At 47.6% G+C, this 17,741-nt stretch overlaps 1 long non-coding RNA gene across 2 annotated transcripts in view; it reads left to right on the top strand.

Annotated features, from left to right (window-relative positions):
• Window positions 1-17,741, top strand: part of LOC144806065 (uncharacterized) — a 285,212-nt gene that overhangs the window by 91,480 nt on the left and 175,991 nt on the right. The window lies entirely within an intron of this gene.

Raw genomic sequence — 17,741 nt, forward strand, 5'->3', positions numbered from 1 at the left:
TAGCCCCAAGGGGCATCAAGGCGCCAGACAAACAAACAAAAGGTCCACATTACCAGATAGATGAACCAGGAAGCCACAAAAGGCGCAGTCCCTAATATGCCTGGGAGAAAAGCCAGGTCTTCAGGTGTTTTTTGAAGACCGCTAAAGAGGATTGGCTAGTGAGCTCCAAAGTGAGAGAGTTCCAGAGTTTAGGAGCTAGAACAGAAAAAGCTCTGCCTCTCCACTTTGCCTTTGTGAACTTGGGGACCACAAGCAAATTCTTGGAAGAAGACCGGAGGGTTCTACTGGGGGAATACACACCCAGAAGGGCCCTGATACCTTCTGAGCCTGCGCCGTAAAAAGCACCATGGGCTAAGCACAGGAGTTTAAAGGTAATCCTAGAGGGGATGGGAGTTCCTGCCAAAAGTCTTGAATCATTTGAAAAGATACCATCCAGCGTATGGCCGGCCAAATGTGTGGGGCTAATGACCAGTTGACCCAAACCACATGCCGCTAGACCATCTACAAATACTGCAGTATCCTTCGATTCTATGGCCTCTAAGTGAAAATTAAAATCGCAGAGAATACTGAAGTGGGGCTTATCAACGTAGGGCTCTATCAATTTAAGGATGTCATGGGCAAAGGTCGTTCTGGGGCCAGGAGCTCTATAACCGAGAATACCAGAGAAAGAGGCCGAGGGAAGTAAATTAATAGAGAAATATAAAGCCTCAAACTTATCAGAGGGTAAAGAAAGAGGCTTAGTGCTACAAGTAAAAGTGTCTCTGAAAAGGATACCCAGGCCACCTCCCTTTCGTCCTGACCTATCCATTCTGGCCAAAGAATAGCCCTCGGGGACTGCCTCTACGAAGTCAGGGCCGGAGGTTTCAGAACCCCAGGTTTCGGTAATAAAGACCCAAAGGGGCCTTTTTTGAGAGACAAAGTCGTTGAAGGCAACATTATTACGAGCCAACGACCTAGCATTAAGGAGCAGGCCAGCCTCACTTAAATCGTTAGGAACGGGACACTGACTTCCATATCTCCTAGATTTATTAAGACAATAATGGCGAGGGCGTATGGATCTAGAAACCCCTTTGCAACAGTTGAGATTAACCAGGTTGTCAGGAATAGAAGAGAAATGACACGGTTTAAACCCAGGTCTAAGTGCAAGAAGTGCAGAGTGGGAATATAACTCACGATTTATATGAAGAGTAAAACGTGGTCCAGCCCAACTAGCCCCTTGCGCGTCCTTAGCGCGGACGGGTGCAACTTCGGCGCACGCCTGCTGCGCGCGTCCGCTGTGCGCGGAGAAAGTCATCCCGATTAAATATGGCCGGCCCGAGTCTGGCGCACCACCTGACCGGCACCAGCCAATGGGCGCGGGGGGACTAGCTGTCTGCCGCCGTGCCCTCCACGCAAACGGGAAAACCCGCGGTGGAACGGGGCACAGGCAGGTAGGGACCAAACAACACTAAGCAAAGCACCCAATGCACAGTAAAATAATTTCCAATTAAAATGCGAGAAGTTTTAAAATTCGGCGATATATGAAAAGTAAATTCTAAAATAGCAGCAGTAAAGACCAGTTAGCAGCAAGTCAATTCAAATTATTTTAGAGCAACCGGGCATAGTAAGTCATGCACCGGTAACGAGAACCAACCGAGGATTCCAGTCGTCCCGATTAAATATGGCCGGCCCCGAGTCTGGCGCACCACCTGACCGGCACCAGCCAATGGGCGCGGGGGGACTAGCTGTCTGCTGCCGTGCCCTCCACGCAAACGGGAAAACACGCTGTGGAACGGGGCACAGGCAGGTAGGGACCAAACAACACTGAGCAAAGCACCCAATGCACAGTAAAATGATTTCCAATTAAAATGCGAGAAGTTTTAAAATTCGGCAATATATGAAAAGCCAATTCTAAAATAGCAGCAGTAAAGACCAGTTAGCAGCAAGTCAATTCAAATTATTTTAGAGCAACCGGGCATAGTAAGTCATGCACCGGTAGATTCCTTACCTTAGAATTACCCCCAGGCGTCAGACTGGATACGGATAGTTTTTCGTCAGCAGTACCCCTGCGCGTCGGTAGGTGTCGTCTTCGGCTCTGTGTCGGTGTCGTGATCGCCGGAATGATGTCGCTGGAGTACTTAGAGGCCTCCCTCGTGCGCTGACGTCAGTTCTTCTTTTTTCCGCGCTAGCTAGCGCAGATCCGGGACGAGCACGTACCTTTAGTCATTTTTTGACTAACTTTTTGGACATTTTTGTCTATCTTTGTCGAGTCGACTCGACTCCTGGTGCCAGTAGGGATGCCCGGTTTAAAGCTGTGTGACGCCTTTAACCGACTGAAGTCTGTTACCGACCCCCTCCGCCGGTGTCCCTACTGTTTGGGGGGCGACCACGATGACAAGTCGTGCCCTGACTGCCGGGCCTTGACGTCGAAGGCTAGGCGGGAGCGTTCCCGTAAGCTCCTCGAGCTCCGGCAGTCGACTCTGTGCCGCTCGAGGTCCCAGTCGGGGAGGAAGTCGAGGAACTGGTCGCGGAGCCGCAGTCATCACCGATGATCCGGATCCAAGTCCTCGCACTCGGGTAAGTCGAGGCATGTCAAAAAGAAGCAGTGTTGCTCTTCGGACTCCCCTCGCCACTCACGCGGCTCAGGAGTCGCATCCTGTCCCACACCCTCCGCTCCCTGGACTCAATGCGACTCCGGGCGATATTAGAGACTTCCTCGTTGCCAAGAGGACTCTCTTCCCGCCGTCGACACCTGCCGGCGCGGCTTCGGGCCCCACTGGGAGTCCTAACTTGCTGGCGGCTTCGGCCCCGGTGCCGTCGGCAACTTCGGTCTCGGCGTGCAGGACCCCGTGGGATCCAGGCCTGGATCCCGGTCGACGCCAGTTGACCTTATGACTTCTCCGCTGGTGCTGACCCCGGCGCCATCCTCGGACAACACCGTCCCTGGTTTTAGCCCCAGTACCGGTTCGGCGTCGGAGCAGCGCGTCTCTGACATCGATGGGTGAGCCCTTCACCTATGACCCGGCTCTGTCATTTATGCAAGTGTGGCTCACTGGTTAGAGGACGCAGACCCTGAAGCAGAGGTCAGACCTGGGACCAGGGTTCAATTCCCGACGCGGCAGGGTCTTGAGCCCAAATGTCCACGGACTCGACAATTCTCGCTTCGGTGCCTACTCGAATCACGGGTTCACACTCTGCAACTCTGGGCAATAGCTTGCTTAATCTCCACTATGCCCCCCCCCCCACCGCGGCGGGATGCCTGGCTTTTACCTTGGGGATGCCCAGTAGGGGTTATCCCACAGGGAACAGCCAGGTTCCCAAAGCAAGCGCCTTGAGACCTATCGGTGATAAAGCGCTATATAAGAACCTTAGACATTTTACATTTGATATGCCTGTTAATCAGGACACGGATCAAGGGGAGGACTGGGAGGGGTCTGAGGACCCTCTGACACAGTGCCAGTTAAGTCAGGACTGAGCTGGGGATGCCAGTGGTCTAGACACTTTGCCTGACACTGGTTTTCTCTCTCCTCCCTCAGTGACTACGGAGGAGGGGGCTACTTATGCTGTGGTGTTGCGCAGGGCGGCAAAGGCCCTAGCCCTTGAGCTCCCTGCAGCAGCGTGAGGACTAACTTCCTCACCGAGGTGCTTCAACCGCCAGTCAGCTCTACGAAGCCTCTGCTGCCGGTTAATGAGGCCCTCACTGACTTTCTGATGTGCACTTGGTCCAAGCCCTCCACAGTTCTCCCTGTGGATCAGTATGTGGACCGACGCCAACGCCCGGCTCCGGGCAACCCCTGCTTTCTGTCCACCCACTCCACCCCCGAGAATCTGGTTATCCAGGCCTCCACGTCCCAGACCGCATTCCCGACCGCTCCGCCGGATCAGGAATCCAAAAGGCTAGATCAGTTTGGCAAGAAACTGTTCTTCTCGGTCAGCCTAGGATTGCGGTCCATTAACACTGCATGCCTTTTGGGCTGTTACACCCACTCTCTGGGATACGGTGGCGGACGTGCTGCCCCAGTGTCCGGCGGAGGCCCAGACATGGCTCGCCCAGGCTGTCGCTGACGGCCGAGACGCAGCACGGTATTCCATCCGATGTGGACTTGACACCACGGACTCGCTGGGCAGAGCAAATTCAACGACTGTGGCGATTACTCGTCACGCCTGGCTGAGGTCCGCCAGTTTTTCAGGAGATGTCCAGAACACACTCATGGACATGCCCTTTGATGGCCGTCTCCTCTTTGGCGACAAAGCAGATAGCGAGCTTGAGCGCTTTAAGGACTTCAGGGCTATGGCCAAGTCCTTGGGCCTGTCGGGCCAGCGCCAGTAAACTTCTGCTTTTCGTCTCTTTCGTGGCCACGGAAGGGGCACCCCTACACGTTTGTACAGCCTCAACGCGGTCGCGGACGTGCTGCCTGCCGTGGCGGAGCAGGGGGTCAGAGAGCCGGTCAGTCCACATCAGCTCCCGCAGCTTCTGCCTCAAAGCCTTCCTAGTCCGAGCTTTCAGGCTCATTCCACTCCAGTCGGAGGCAGGGTTTGCCATCACGTACTCCACTTGCGTTCCATCACTTCGGACAGGTGGGTGCTGCAAATCATCCGAAGGGGCTACTCCCTCCCCTTTGAGGCGACACCTCCAGCCATGCCACCACAGTATCATGTCGCGGGATCACTTGCAACTTCTGCGAGAGGAAGTTACGGCCCTCTTGGCCAAGGGGGCCATCGAGCGCCTTCCTAGTCCAGAAGTAGGACGTGGTTGTTATTCCCACTCCTTTCTTGTTCCAAAGAAGGGTAAAGGGGGCCTGTGCTCTATCTTGGACCTCAGGAGCGTCAACGGCTTCCTCCTGAAGGAGAAGTTCAAGATGCTGACTTTAGCTCAGGTTCTGGCTGCCGTAGACCCTGGAGACTGGATGGTAGCTTTGGACTTGCAGGACACCTATTTCCATATTCATGTCCTGCTGGCCCACCGGCGTTACATGCAGTTCATGGTAGGCCACGAGCACTTTCAGTTTACCGTGCTCCCCTTCTGCCTTACCAGTGCCCCCCGGGTGTTCACTAAAGTGATGGCAGTGGTTGCAGCTCATCTGCGCAGATTAGGGGTTCCAGTCTTCCCCCTATCTCGACCACTGGTTGTTGAAGGCGGGCTCGCCCCAGACAGTCGTCTTCCACCTCCAGAGTACGGCCGGTCTCCTGCACTTGCTGGGGTTCTCCATCAACGTGCCGAAGTCACACCTGAGTCCCTCTCAGAAGATCCTCTTCATCGGAGCGGTTCTACACTCGCGCAGTTTTGGGTGTATCCTCCTGAGCAGCGGGTTTGGGATATTCAGGATCTGTTTCCAATCTTTCAGCCTTTATCCAGAGTTTCGGTCAGAATGACCCTGCTGCTCCTGGGGCTGATGGCCTCCTGCATCCTGCTGGTACATCACGCCAGGTGGCGGATGCGGGCTCTCCAGTGGGACCTGAAGTTCCAGTGGGCACAGCATCAGGGCAACCTGACTGACCACGTCCTGATCTCGAAGGGCACTGCGAGACAGCTGCAGTGGTGGCTCATGGACCGCGATTGGGTCACTGGCAGATCCCTCTCCCTTCCCCAACCGGAGCACACAGTGGTGACGGGTGCGTCCCTCCTAGGATGGGGTGGCCACATGGGACAGGCGGAGATCCGAGGCCTCTGGTCTCCAGCTCCATATCAACCTTCTGGAGCTGCGGGCGATCCGACTTGCACTGAAGGCATTCCTTCCCTCTGTCCGGGGAAGTGTAGTGCAGGTGTTCACGGACAACACCACCGCCATGTGGTACTGCAACAAACAAGGGGGGGGTGGGGTTGTGGACCCTCTGTCAGGAGGCTCTGCGCCTCTGGACATGGCTGGAATTTCAGGGCATCACCCTGGTGGTTCAACACCTTGCAGGTTCACCGAACACCAGGGCGGACGAACTCAGCCGCCGGTGCATGATCGATCACGAATGGCGTCTGTACTCGGACGTGGCGCAAGGTCTCTTTCAGCAGTGGGGAGAGCCTTGGTTAGATCTATTCGCCACCGAAGAGAACGCGCAATGTCTTCAGTTCTACGCGTTGGAATTTCCAAGGCGGCACTAGCTCGGCAATGCTTTTCGTTGCGAATGGAGTTGCGGTCTGTTGTACGCCTTTCTGCCTATCCCACTTCTGCCCAGAGTGCTGAAGAAGATCAGGCACGACCGGGCCCAAGTCATCCTTGTGGCTCCGGATTGGGCACGAAGATACTGGTATCTCGAGCTACTCAGAATGTGAATCGATCCCCCGATTCGACTGCCTCTTCAGGAGGACCTTCTGTCATAGCAGCAGGGAACAGTCCTCCACCCGAACCTGTCCAGCCTCCACCTCCATGCGTGGAGATTGAGCAGCGACAGTTGAGGCCATTTGACTTGCCTCCTGAAGTCTGTGATGCTATTCTGCCAGACAGGCGTCCCCCCACAAAAACGGTATATGCCTGCAGGTGGAACAAATTTGTGGCATGATGCACAGCAAAGGCTGTGGATCCTCTCTCTGCCCCTCTTTCAGAGGTTTTCCTCTTTCTTCTTTCTGTCGCCCAGCAGGGCTCTGTCCTGGGCACTATCAAGGGCTATCTTTCGGCCATTTCAGCCTTCTTGTGGCTTCCTGGTCAGCCTTCTATTTTCAAGTTCCTTGTTGTAAATAGATCCTGAAACTGAACTCGGACAAGACGGAAGTCCTCATCCTGGGATCTTCACCCTCCGCCTGGGACGACTCCTGGTGGCCCCCAGCCCTGGGCACCGCACCCAAGCCGCACCCAAGCCAACCTACCACACACGCAACCTGGGCTTCATCCTGGGCCCCTCCCTCTCGATGACCAGACAAGTCAACGCCGTGTCCTCATCGTGCTTCAATACCCTGCGTATGCTTCGCAAGATCTTCCGCTCGAGACCAGGAAGACTATCACCCAGGCACTCGTCACCAGCCGACTGGACTACGGAAACGCCCTCTACGCCGGAACCACAGCCAAGCTACAGAAAAGACTCCAGCGCATCCAGAACGCCTCCGCCCGACTCATCCTGGATGTCCCCCGACGCAGCCACATCTCCAGCCACCTGAGGAACCTGCACTGGCTCCCCGTCGACAAGAGGATCACGTTCCGGCTCCTCACCCACGCACACAAGTCTCTTCACGACCTGGGCCCCAAGTACCTCAACGACCGCCTGAGCTTCTACACGCCCACCCGCCAGCTACGGTCCACCAGCCTCGCCCTCGCAGCCGTACCACGCATCCAAAGAGCCACCGCCGGAGGAAGATCCTTCTCTTACCTGGCTGCCAAGACTTGGAACTCCCTCCCCATCCACCTTCGGCTGACCCAGGACCATCTCGCCTTCAGGAAACAACTCAAGACCTGGCTGTTCGAGCAGTAGCATACCCCTCCCCCCAAGCGCCTTGAGACCCTCCCGGGTGAGTAGTGCGCTATACAAATGGTATGATTGATTGATTGATTGATTCTTGAAAGGCATCACGCACATGTTTCCTCCTGTTCCTTTCGTGATGCCTCAGTGGGACTTGAATCTGGTTCTTACCTTTTTGATGTGCGCTCCCTTTGAGCCTCTTCATAATTGCCCTCTCCGTCTTCTGACCCTAAAGACTGCTTTCCTGGTTACCATCACCTCGGCCAGAAGAGTGAGTGAGCTCCAGGCTCTTAGCCTGCTTTCCTCTCTGTCCATCCGGACAAAGTTGTTCTGAGGACTCGTCCTTCTTTTCTACCCAAGGTGGTTACTGCCTTTCACATCGGACAGACCATTACCATGCCCACCATCTTTCCGCCTCCACATCCCTCGAAAGAGGAAGAGAGGCTCCACCGTCTGGACCTAAAACGTGCGCTCTCCTTTGACCTGAACCGCACACAACAGTTCCAGGTGGACGACCAACTCTTTGTTGGCTATGTGGGAGCTAAGAAGGGACAGACAGTGCACAAGCGGACAATCTCTTGTGGGTCGTTTTGTGCATCAAGATCTGTTATTCCTTGGCTAAAAAGGAACCTCTTGTGGGGCTGCGCGCCCATTCCACTCAGGCTACAGCGGCTACTACTGGTTTGAGACGGGGAGTCCCTTGCTGGACATTTGTCAGGCAGCTACGTGGGCCTCGCTGCACACGTTTGCCAAGCATTACTGCCTGGAGAGCCAAGGCCGGAGAGACTTCTTCTTTGACCGTTCTGTTCTCCAGGACTTCCTGGTGTGATTTTGGTTCGCAGACCCACCACCGGGGTTGGTATTGCTGGGGTATCTATTCTAAGGTAAGGAATCTAACACTAACGTGTTTCTTTCAGATGCACTGGTACCCTAGTTTCATGGTACCAGTGTCTGTTTCTTGCATGGCTCTGCGTTCCTGGCGCGGAAAGCTATGTACAGAACTGACGTCAGCGAGGGTGGCGTCTAAGTACTCCAGTGACGTCATTTTGGTGATCACAATGACGGACGCGGAGCCGCAGACGACGCCTACCGACACGCAGGGGTACTGCTCACGAAAGTCAAATTCCACCAAGCAGTTCCAGCGCCTGTTCGTCGTACCAAACAACTGCAGCCAATGAATCCTGGGCTCGCTGTCAAACAAGTTCAAGTGTGACTCCTGATGAGACCATCGCCATTGACTGTCTTGTCTGTGAGAAGCTGCTCCAGCCCTTCTGTGATGGTGGGCTGGAAGACCTTCACCGCCAAGTGAAATGCTCGCAACTCCAACAGCTTGATGTGGAGTTGGGTATCTGCCGCTGACGAGGGTTCCCTAATCTCTGTCTCCCGTATGGCCTTCCCATCCCATTCCAGAAGAGATACATGCGTCCCTGTTCCAGAAGGTCGTGATTGCTATTCCCACTACTTCTTGGTACCCAAGAAGGACAAAGGCCTGCGTCCTATCTTAGACCTCAGGGACATCAACCGGTTTCTCCGGAAGGAGAAGTTCAAGATGTTAACCTTGGCTCAGGTCTTGTCTGCCCTCGACCCTGGAGATTTGATGGTAGCGTTGGACTTGCAAGACGCTTACTTTCACATCCCCGCCTTGCCTGCCCACTGGCGCTACCTACGGTTCATGGTAGGCCACAAGCTTTTTCAGTTTACCACGCTCCCCTTTGGCCTTACCAGCGCCCCTAGGGTGTTCACGAAAGTGATGGCGGTGGTCGCAGCTCATGTGCGCAGATCAGGGGTTCCAGTATTCCCCAATCTCGATGACTGGCTGTTGAAGGCAGGCTCGCCCAGGCTGTCGTCTCCCACCTCCAGACTACAGCGGACTTCCTGCATTGCTGGGGTTCACAGTTAACATGCGGAAGTCGCACCTGATTCCCTCCCATAAGTCCTTTAAATCAGAGCGGTTCTGTCACAGCGCAGTTTTGGGTCTATCCTCCGGAGCAGCGAGTCCAGGATATTCAGACTATGATACCGAAGTTTCAGCATCCATCCCGGTGTTCGGTGAGAATGACCCTGAGGCTGCTGGGCCTCATGGCCTCCTGCATCCTGCTGGTGCATCATGCCAGATGGCATATACGTGCTCGGCAGTGGGACCTGAAGTTCCAGTGGGCGCAGCACCAGGGGAATCTTTCCAATGACGTTCAGATCTCGAAGGGGACTGCAAGTCAGTTGCAGTGATGGCTCACGAACCAGGATGGGTAAACGGCAGATCCCTCTCCCTTCCTCAACCTGAGTTCACAGTAGTGACGTATGCTTCACTCCTGTGATGGGCCGTCCATATGGGAGAGGTGGAGATCAGAGACCTCTGGTCTCTAGCGGAGTCCAGGCACCACATCAACCCTCTGGAGCTCCGGGCGATTCGTCTTGCACTGAAGGCATTCCTTCTTTTTGTCAAAGGAAGAGTGGTGCAGGTGTTCACGGACAACACCGCGCCATGTGGTACTGCAACAAACAGGGCAGGGTGGGGTCGTGGACCGTATGTCAAGAGGCTCTTCGCCTTTGGACATGGCTGGAACATCAGGGCATATCACTGGTAGTTCAACACTTAACAGGTTCACTGAACGCAAGGACGGACAAACTCAGCCGCCAGTGCATGATGGATCACAAATGGCATCTTCACTCGAAGGTCGTGCTAGGTCTCTTTCAGTATTGGGGAGAGCCTTGGTTAGATCTATTCGCCACCGAAGAGAACGCTCAATATCAGCAGTTCTGCGTGTTAGAGTTTCCAAAGCGGCTCTCGCTCGGTGACCCTTTTCGTTGCGAGTGGAGTTGCGGCCTCCTGTACCACTTCTGCCAAGATTGCTGAAGAAGATCAAACGCGATCAGTCCCAAGTCTGGTACCCCGAGCTCTTGAGCATGGCCTTCGATCCTATTGTTAACATATTTCTGAAGTGCATTATTCATCTCTTTCCTCCTTCTCCTTTCGTAATACCCTAGTGGGAGTTGACCTCACTTATCTTATGTGTGCTCCCTTTGAGCGCCTACATAATTGTCCTCTTCGCCTCCTTAGAAGACTAGTTTTTTGCTTGCCATCACCTCTGCTTGCAGGATGAGTGAGCTTCAGGCTTATCTTCCAGACCTCCCTTTCTTGCTGTCCATCCAAACAAAGTGTAAGCCCTCTTTTCTGCCCAAAGTGATAGCCTCTTTCCACATAGGTCTGACCATCAAATTACCTACCTTATTCCCACCTCTGCTGTGTTTTTCTCTGCCAGGCGCACAACATATAGACTGTTCACACACTTTCTGAAGTATGCTTTGTTCTGGGCAGATAAACTCTAATCCGCACTCTACTTCTATCCTCGTGTTAGTGCAGCCCGATGTAAACAGTAATTGTAATGTATTTAGATTTACATAACACTTACTACCCCATACGAACTTTGAAGCGCTTTTTCGACGAGTAGCACACTGCTCTAGGATCCAAAAATGTTTAGTGGTGAATTAGTATAGGGAAATATAAAATGTATATGAGAGCTGGACATGTTGGTCTGTTAGTTGGGTTAAAAAAGATTGTGGGGGGATAGAAGAGTGAAGGTTTTGCATTTATATAGCGCTTGCTACCCCTGATGAAGTGTTGAAGTGCTTTTCGGCGAGTAGCATGCTACTCCAGATCCCAAAAAGATGAATAGACAGATCAATTATGGTGGGGAGGTTGTTTTATTGTATACACACAACTGTACACAAATTAATAAAATTCCGTTGTAAAGTTGTATCCAAGAGGCAAGTATAGTCTCTGATAATAATGTATACAATACTGATAAGTTTTAAGTTGGCTTGCCATCAAGACTGATGCCTCGTAATGTTGATGCAAAGTCATCTGTGCTGGAGTATCTTAGACTCTTTTTGAATTGTACCATCCACCTTGTAGGTACTGCTATTTGTATCATGTCCACGTTGTAGGCAGACACAAACGCCTAAATTGTGCACTATTTATATTAAGCATAATAAGCATAATGTAAGTGAGCAGATGACAGTAAGCACTGTACAAGCTGTATTAGGTGCTTAGAAGTAGAGTGACATAGAGGGCCAAAAACACTCACTAAATCTTTTTTATTATTATTATTAACAGTCCTCATAAGAACATACAATTCAATACGATATACAAATAGCCCACTGGGGAACAGTTCAGGCATCATCTGGGATTAAACATCCGAGAAACACAAGTGTCTTTCATGAATACAAATTGACTACTCCTCCAAGGACTGCACTGTATTATTGACACGGGCGAAAAGGCAAACAAGCAGTCAGGAGGCGCACTGATTGTATACCCCCCACCTGACAGGATGGTGACAGACCCCTCCCACCTGCAGGGGAAACGTGCCACCTCACTTAATAGCTGCCAGACGCTTTACTATGTAAGCAGACTGGTGGTTTACAACTGCGCCTACGTTGGGTCACCACATGTTTTTTCCAGCATAATCTGGTGTGCTCGCCCCTGTGTGGGATGATAGCACCCACTGAAAACTGCACCGTTGTGTAGTCTGGGACAGTGCACCTTCCATGTAATTCTGAACTGGGCCTTTAAATACGGTACTATTTTGTGTTGTAATTCAGGTATACAAAGAATGTGGTACTACTTGTATACTAGGGTAGGACAAGGAAGATTGAATTTCTATGGTGGCAGAAATGTTTTTGTCAAAGTGCTTTATGCCCTAAATTCTCTCCCGTACCCTGAACATAATGAGATTACGTAGAATACACCTCTGCGTGCCTAATGCTGCCATTTGTATTTCAAGCCCAGTGATCAATGTGGCTTTATCAAGTTTAAAGCCATTAGGCGTTTCCGACCTGTCTGATACTTGCATATGGAAAAGATGGGTCATTTGAACCTATAGATAGATAAACATATTCATAGGTCACGATTTATGTCTGCATCTAATATAAAACTGTAAATTAGGAGAGGTGATAAGTCAGAAGTTAAAGGCAGCCGCTAATCGAGCTGCATTTGTTCATAGGCCTTCCTATATTATGATATCTATTCCTGCTTAAGTCTTTATTTGTAATGAATACTTTAATACAAAGGCATAAAGTCATCGTCGAGCTGTTTAAATATCCACCTGTCTCCCACCTCTTCCCCAATGCATCCTTAACCAGTGGCCTAGCCAGTGTGCCCTGGGCCTCAAGGCAAGAAAGGAAATGTGACCCCTGCCCTCTGTTTGGACTGTGGAAAACAGCAATAATCATTGTTCTGTGGGTCCCTCAGGCCTCTGTTTGAACTGTGACAAACAGTAGTTATCAGGGTTCAGTGGGCCTTTAAGGCATCTGGGACCTGGTGCCACTGCACCTGCTGCACCAAGAAGTAGCTAAGCCCCTGCCCTTAACAGCTTCTATTCTAGCCCCACTGGAGAACCGAAACAGCCAAGTACCGATCTGGCCATATCTGCAGGCATGAGCCGCCTCTTCGACTGAAGGGATTTAAGTCGCATGAAAGCAGCATGCGGGAAACAACCATTTTCTGAGGTAAAGTCAACCAACACCTCATCTGTTCCAACCTGAATCCATTTAAAACCAGGGAGGAAAAAACGGTTCATTGTCATCCCTTGCTTATAAGAAGGGTAAAAGAGATTCATCTAACATTACAGTGTACCACATAAAAAATTGTGATTCTGTTTACAAATTAAAACTAGCATGCATATCGGGAGCCTTTGGCCAAAATAGCCATTTTCCCTACCCATACGTTTAACACATCTTATACAAAACATGCTAATTACGTTGTCATCCGGAAATAGTCATTAATACCTACTCGTAAGCAAATGCTACTTAGAATTGTCTTTCACTTCAAGCTTTCAAAAGTAAATTGATATAAAAGCAGGATTGAATTTTTGACATTGCGTACTCTTACCAAAATTTAGAGCATCGATTTTATATGATACACCATAGAAAAAAGGAGTTGTTTATATATACTAAACCTCCAGAAACATTTGAATACCCAGTTATAAAGGCACGTCTAGCTTAGTTAGTTTATAGTCTTCTTTTTTTTTAATAGAAATTATTTCACATTGTTACTGGATCTGCATTGCTAAACACTTATAAGGTCCCAAAGGCGAGACCTATTGGCTATGCCAATGCTTGTTATTGATTGAGTACAATGAGCAGCAGCACTTTTGATTAGGTCCTGAAGAAAGCCGCAAACACTTCTTTGAAGGGTTAATAGGCTGAAACATGTTGACCTCCTATTAACACTAACAGTGCATATATTTTTCTACCACAGTGCCCTGTTTTTAATCGTGGCCCAAGGGAGTACAATTAATGGAAACCATATACCCTTTACCAAGTTTTAACTTTCATTCTGCTGCCCTCACTACCCTGAGCTCATTATTGTGGTATTTAGTATACCTTTCTCTATAACAAAACATGCCTGAACTCCTCCCTCTCAGTGAGGGGGTTGTACCCCGTACCGTGACTAGGCATAACTGTGCGAGGAGATTCCGAATGAGGAAGCATGGCAACTATGGTGGGTGAGGGAAATCCTCCTTTTAAAGGGATATTTCATCTTAGCTAGGTCTTAATTTGCAACAGTAATCCTCATAGACCTAAGGGTTTCTTGATTGTGGTAGAATACATTTTTACCCCTTCATTGTACGTTTAAGCACAGACCATTGCTTGAAATGTTGTGATCAATGTAGGAAAAATACTCTGTGCACTGAGAAAATTTATTAAAATAACGGAAAGTTGATAATCGCAGTTAATACCTTCTCAAACCTGGATTTATCTAGAAGAGAAGTCTGTTAATTCTAGCAGATTTTTGATACCACAAGGTATAAGAAATTAGGGGATCTTTATCTGATATCTTTATCAGTAAATTATCTGAAATTATTTAATATAAATGTTTGCAAGTATTATTTCTAAAGATAAAGGAAGGTCAATATTTGTCTTTTTAAAACGAACCCCAGTGCGTATGACTACAATAACTACCTCTCTCAAATCAATATTGTGCTTGGTTTAGTGAGAAAGCTAAATGATCTAGGAGAAACCAGGAACTGGCGTCAGTATTGTTCTTAGGAAGCTTTAAGTTAGAGAGTGAAAAACTTTTTTGAATGCCCCAAAAATTGTGATGAAGATATTTCAATATGTTTGACAAAAAGAATAGGTACATTTCATGACAATATTGAAATGGGAAATAAAATAACAGAAACAAATATTTACACCAGATGACAAAAATATTAGAGACAAAATTTCAGCAATATAGGAAATACTGAGGTTCATGTATTAATAATCCATTTGGTAAAAGTGGTTGCTTGTGGAGTCAGCACACTACTGTGTCTGCGATTGCTTTTAAATAAAGGCATTTTTAATGCACCCCATTTTACTTTCAGATTCACAAATGTCCTCTTGGGTTACTACATCCTGTTACTGTTTTTCAGCGCACATATGGTTTCAAAGCTTAATACATACCTTAAGGATGTATTACATATTCAGAAGGGACACTATTAACATTCCCCTTCCAAATTCTGAATTGTTAAATGGGCTTAGTACATTTCAAAAAGGGGTTTAGCATTTGCAAACTCTGTGAATTACCGAACCAGTGGATTTTTGAACAATAAAACCCTTGGTACATGAGGCAATTTTTCTCAATTCCCTCCAAATTAAGTTTGCTAATAATGTTAGTTGGTTGATAACCTGTGCACATACCTATTTTGTGATAGTGTTGCTTCAGATCAAATAAAAATCATCACACATAACTCTTACACAATACTTAAAGACAGAATTTCTGACATCCAGCTTTAATGTTTAGTATATTTGCAAATGTTGTCACTTAAACAGGAAAGCATCTAAAGCGGTCTCTGGACATAAATTGGATGTAATCATAATCTTTAGATACATTTTCTGAGTTTTAGGACCAATGTGTGTCTTCTGGGGTTACTCTAAACCACAATAATAAACATATTCAATCCTTTTAGATTTGATCTGTTTGTACTGGTTTCTATTGCAGACAATAATCTAGATTTAGACCAAGGATCAATTCTACCCATGGCTTTTAAAATCTATTTTTCATTGATCTCTTTTAATGTTATTGCAAATAAAACTGTAATAGAACTGATCTGAGAGATGGACCTTCAAGTATTATGCCAGGTCAATTTATTGAACAAACTATGGAGTTAAAATCTGAATAGATTAGATCCACAAGCATTGCCTGACCACTGTATTTTACATCAATAGATTACTAATCAGCACATTTTCTCTAAGTACAATTCACTCATCTTCTATTTTTCACGGAGCTCATGCTGGGTCTGTTTGAACTCTCTTAAAATATGACATTTAAATGTCCAAAAGTTCAGGAACTCTAGTTTCAAGCCTGGTCAAACCTTAATGAATGCTACACCAAAAGATGCCCTTCTGTTCCTACATTTTATTGTGCACCACGATTCAGAAATGGCATGTTTTTCCTTTCGGAGGTCAAATTCTAAACATATTTATTGTTGTTGCCATCTGAAACATTATCACTAATTGGGAAGATAACAAGTGGTCCTGTGATGCTTGCTGGAATGGGAAGTGTTTAATCAAAAGGTGGATTGAATTCAAGTTTAGGTGACAATTTTACAAAAGTGTATGGATTTAGTATATATTTAAAATTGCTGATCTCCAAAACAGCCTAAATCAATTAATTGAATTGTAATTCAAGTTTATCATTGTAATCCTATTGTTGGAAAAGATGTGATTTTGAACCCCATGAGGCGGTTCCTTTCCAGAAAGCATTCAGGTTGTAATCATGAGTCAAATAATGCTGAGGAGGTTAAACTATTCAAATTGAATTCAAATTTCACATGAAATGTTCATTGTTCAATATATTTCTCTTAGTATTTTAGTGTGCAGACATTATTGCTTAAGGAAAATAATTAATTTTGTTTTTCCATACGTAGGAAGCATTACATTAATGAAATTACTGTATCCCACCTTCTTTCTTTCCTTTCCTGTTCTTTATACACCTGTAATGTTCATTGTTCAATATATTTCTCTTAGTATTTTAGTGTGCAGACATTATTGCTTAAGGAAAATAATTAATTTTGTTTTTCTATATGTAGGAAGCATTACATTAATGAAATTACTGTATCCCACCTTCTTTCTTTCCTTTCCTGTTCTTTATGAACGTTTCTATTGTTGAACTTTAAAGATTGCCCAAAATTAAGAATTGTGCTGTTCCTAACTTTGCTAAGTTACAGTTTGTTTATTTTTATGTACAACTTTTGTCTCTTATGTGTATGGCAACTGATGTTTTGGTTTGCTTTAATAATCAGCTTATGTTTATTAGGTTTTATTATTTCATAAAATGTTTCAAACGCAACGAATGGTAGTTGATATGTATTTACAACTGCAGCATTTTTATTGAGTGGGCAGTTTCAAAGGGGCCAAAAATGTGGTCTGTGGGTTGACGGAGGACCACATTGGCATCAGCAGGGAGAGGTTTGGGAAGGTGATTGGGGATACATGTAAAGTTGGAAGTAGGGGGAACAACGCATGTACATTGTGTGGACTGTGACTCCTGGAGTTATTGTGAGGGATATAATGCTACCCTGTAAAGGAATCCCCTAGTGATTATTATCAGCAAACTTTATTCGGTTTTATAAAAGAAAACCATAAAAGTCGTACATAAAATGATAAAACATCTTCCAAGTTACAGATTGACAAATATAATATGTCCAAGTTAATCAAAACACAAGATACAAACACATGAATTACAATACAGAAGTTAATCGCAGCCTGACCTGAGTCTAACAGCGAACCGTAAAAAGTAAAGCGTATGCAAAACAGTGTCTTTAGAGAGGAGTGGTATAAAGATAAAAGCTGGTCTCACCCTCCTAAAACCCGTTTTTTTAAGAATGGGAATAATGAAACTTTCTAGTGACAGCATAAAAACTACAAAACATTATAAAGTGCATCATGTCCTAAGGAGACTCACTGTTGCAGCCACAGGGCATGAGGCACTGGCCTTTGTGGGAGCCACAAGGGTGTGCCTAGGGGTAATGGAAGAGGTTGAGCCAAAACCGGGTCAATAGAAAACAATCATGGATGCTTTTAAGCCCTAGAAGACAAGGTTCTGTGGTTGGTACAGTTTTTAACACAATGTACTCACGCACACTAGGCTTATACAGCTCATTTCCCTCTCTATCACAGCAGCTCATTCTTTAAAAAACAGAAAGGGCCCATCACAGGAAAGAGTTTGCAGCACCTTGCACTGCCCCTACCCCATGTGGCCCCATATCTCACTCCCATAACTAACCTTTGAGATATATATATATATTCACTGAAAAAACCATAGGTTATAGACCATATATAGTTAGGAATTAGCATATACAAAACCTTATTTTACTCACACAAAACCATTGAAATTCCAT

Source organism: Lissotriton helveticus, assembly GCF_964261635.1.
Source record: "Lissotriton helveticus chromosome 1_1 unlocalized genomic scaffold, aLisHel1.1 SUPER_1_unloc_42, whole genome shotgun sequence".
Taxonomy (NCBI): domain Eukaryota; kingdom Metazoa; phylum Chordata; class Amphibia; order Caudata; family Salamandridae; genus Lissotriton; species Lissotriton helveticus.